Raw genomic sequence first — 3,925 nt, 5'->3', positions numbered from 1 at the left:
GTGTAATCTTTGGCAACTCCCTTAACTATTTTGTACCTCTTTATTCATACAGAAAATGGGGTTAACAATACCTATCTTATAGAATTATGGTGAAAATGGATTATGTTGTATATAAAATTTAGCATGGTTTCTAGCATGTTGTAAATACTCAGTAAATAGTAATTGTTATTTCAAATAAATTTTTAAAAGCTTTGCAGATTATAAAGGGTATACAAGTATTGTTCTTCTGATTATAACCGTGCCAGTTATTAAGCTGCTTTTTAGCTCCAAGCCCTCCTTTCTAGATTCAGCTCTGCAATGTTGGAGCTGGGACTCTGCAAATTTTATTCCGCGTTGCAGCCTTCCCCTTCCTCTTCCATTAGGGGGCAGTAGAGGGAGATCGCGAGGCTGGAGGAAGAAAGCAGGTAAGCTCCTTCTGGTCCGCTTCCTGGTGGCGGCGGAGCGGTTTCCTGGTCCTGGGAGCGGCCTTGTAGCGATGCGTGTCCACATCCCTACGGCTGTTCTCTCGTAGTCAGAATTGCATCCAGTTCGCAGTTTCTCTGACACTTCAATTTTGTGCTCCCGCTTCTAAGTCGCCGGCACCAGCCTCACCTACCTTTTATTAATGTCTTTATTTATTTTTCACACTTCGGCAGATTATTTTTTGAAAGGAATGCATTTTGAGGAGAAAAAAAACATGGAACAGAGAGGTATGCAATAGAAAATAAATACAAATATAGCCGTTTTCTAATTATTTTATGACCACAACAAATTAGTACAGAGAATGCCCTGTAGGAACACAACGAAGGTTCAAAGGTCGAGGTGATTCCTGAGAAAGGCGGAAGATTTCAGTCTCTGGTGTTTGGAATTTAGGCTGCAAGTCATCGTGTCTGGATGGATCGCTGGGTGTGTGGCATAGTCCATCCTTTCAACCAGATTTGAACGGAAGAAGGGCCTCTTGGCCCACATAGTTGAAGTGTTTGGTTTCATGTGTCACGTGACTACCGAAGTTCCTCAATATGGGCCGCAATATCCTTCCCTATGTTATATTCCTCCAACGCCTGAATAGCACACTCCGTGGGAGTCCTGTTGGACCGCTAACATATCTGCGTTTTTGACTACGGCCTTTCGGTGGCACGTAGTTTACCTTGGAGCCAGGGGGCTTGCCTCCTGCAAAGGGGCTGGCGAGGGGCTGGCGAGGCTCAGACTCCGGCGGGAGCTGTCCCACACCTTTTAGAAGTGTCGCAGGCCCATGGACCGCTTTTCCCCTCACCAACACCAGCTGAGCAGCACACCCTCCTTAGATCTCTTTTGGGGCTCCTCCTCCAAGCTTCTAAGTTTTGATTAATTTCAGCCTCTTCTCTTTGTTCCTAAGTCCTAGGGGTGTTAGCTGTTTCCTGCGGTTGCTATCTCTGTGCTAGAGCCAGCCCATGTTGGCTTTTGAGAGATGATTGTTAAATTTTCAGAAATTTTGCAAGTCAGTTGTTAAACTGTTGGTAACTAGAAAGCAGCCATGGTGGGAATATATACACTATGGAAATTGGCAGATGCTGTAACTCAGTTTTCTTCAACCGCAAGGCTGGTTGAAACACAGCAGCCCACCACTGCTAGGAGTTCTGTTTTTACTCCTTCAGTTACCTACTTAATAACTTTGTATTTAGTTAAAAATACTTCATATTATTCATTTCTCTCAATTAACTAGTGTGGTTTCTGTATCCTGAATGAACCTCGAATGATACATAACCTTGTAGAGCTGTGCCTCTATCAACCCCAGTTGTACTCCAGGAAAACTGGTAAGTGTGTATAGTTTTGTTTTGTTTTGACAAATATCTTTTACAGTTAGACTTGTCTAAATATTCAGTTAATATTAGTTGTGTTATAACGTTCATTAACATCAATAGGTTGACGCTGGTTCAGAGTCACCAGTGGTCATGTGGAAAACTATCTTACTTATTTTAGGATGTAATTTGTAATTCTTTTCTCTGTATAGAAGGGAATGAGATATAGTCACAAACCAACCACATCTTTGCTGAGCAAGGAGGATGGATGGCATGTTTCTTTAAAAAGAATAAAATAATTTTAAAAACATGTTACGGTATTTTGGGTCATAGGAATCCTATTATAAATCTTTTGTAAAAGAAATATCCATTCCCTTTTCTGGCATTGGTATTGATTTGGTTTTACATGTCAGGTTTCTAAAAAGCAAGGTATGCTTGATATCTCTGATTCCTTAAGATATTCATTCTGGCTCTCGATAACTGTATGCTTTCTGTTAAGGCTTTTGATCTCCATTTTAACTGTATAAGTTTGCTTATTAGACTTGGAGAAACCTTTCGTTGGCTCTCCAGAGCTTTGATCTGGCTCAAGATGTCTATGAGGCTCCACAAGGTTATATTCTGGAAAAAGATGCCAACATTCTAACATGATTATCAAAATAACTCGTAAGAAAAAAGCAAACTTTTCACACAACTGCTATATTTAAAGATGCCTTCCTTCCAATAACATTCATTAAGCGACCATCTGTTTGCCTTTGATTATCATCTGGACCACTAATAAGCGAGTTTAATCTGAGCAGTGTTATTTGCACGCTACTTCTAAATTTAGTGCTTTTCAAAGAAGTCAGCAAGGCTGGCCTCCAGGAAATATTGGCTTTGATGTAACATCTGGTTTTCAGGGAGTTTCTGTGTAGTGCCCAATTGGGGGGTGGACCAAAGGGCAAAGGGAAATCAAGTGACTTGCCCAGAGTCATGTAATTAGTTAATGACTTACCCTGGATTACCTGCAGTTTCTGTCTGTCGCTAAAAGTCCTAGCCTGCATATTTATATTTCTGAATGTTGTGTAGATATGACTGTATATGTAGATATAACCACCCTCCCACCAAATAGTCATAAGTAGATAAATGTGTGATTCTGTATGACCAGTTATAGATTTATGTATTTACATCTTTCTTTTTGATCTTCCTGCTCCATATTTTGAGAAGAAATTTCCCTGCGGTATTGCCCCCTTCATAAAACAATTATTTGAAATAATTATAAACTGTAATTGCCTGCAAAAACTTCTTTACAAGTGTACTGATCGTATTCTTTGCAAGGAAAATAGAGGGTTAAAGTGAATGGACAACTACTTGCTTTAAGGGAGACTGGAAGGCACCATCAACCTTCAATCTTTCTCAATTGTTTTCTCTTTTCTCTTTCCCTGGAGTGAATATCACAGAGTTGTTAACACCTAAAGTGCATGATTATAAAGAAAGTTCAAGGTTATGAAGCTTTATTATAAAAGCAATTCTTTTTGGTTACTTTACTGGGTCAATGCATTTCATAATCAATATGTGATTTTAATATTCTTGTACTAATTATAACGATATATGCAATATAATTAATGCTTTTAGCTTTAAAGTTATTTTCACAATTATGGTTTAATTTAATCTTCTCAGGTTTATATTGTAAAACAGTTTGCATATTATGTATGCTTAGACTTGTTTTCCCATTGCTTAAAGGACCACTCCAATTTTTGTACAGTCAAGCATATCTTAATATCTTGTAAATTAAGAAAACGAAAATTCTCATCTGACAAATTGGGGTTTAAGTCTCGGCTCTACTGGCTGTGTGACCTTGGGCAAATCATTACATCTTTATAACCTTCAGTGTCTTCATCTGTGAAATACCTATTTCATAACTTTGCGAGAATGAAATGAGATTATGTGTAAAGCTGTTAGCACAGCGCTCTGATATACATTAAAAGGTCAGGAAATAGTTCTCAATTTTGTTCATGCTCTCTTTTTTCTTTTATAAAGCATATTAGAGTCCTGTGCTAACTCCCGCTTGACTCCTAGAGATTGTATGAAAATCACAGTCACGTAGTGAAATGAGAGGGATCTTGGAAATCTTACAAGCCTTAATTAAAAAATGAAATGAAATGGTGTGCTAGCGACTTTTGTACTTGGCC

The 3,925-nt window shown here is 38.7% G+C and overlaps 1 pseudogene; it reads right to left on the bottom strand.

The window, feature by feature from the left end:
- Positions 1–907: 907 nt before the first annotated feature.
- LOC120582706 (dynein light chain 1, cytoplasmic-like) lies at positions 908–1,122 on the bottom strand (annotated as a pseudogene).
- Positions 1,123–3,925: the final 2,803 nt, after the last annotated feature.

This window comes from Pteropus medius, unplaced genomic scaffold (assembly GCF_902729225.1).
Source record: "Pteropus medius unplaced genomic scaffold, Ma_sr-lr_union100, whole genome shotgun sequence".
NCBI classification, from domain to species: domain Eukaryota; kingdom Metazoa; phylum Chordata; class Mammalia; order Chiroptera; family Pteropodidae; genus Pteropus; species Pteropus medius.
This window is presented reverse-complemented; position numbering and strand designations above follow the sequence as displayed.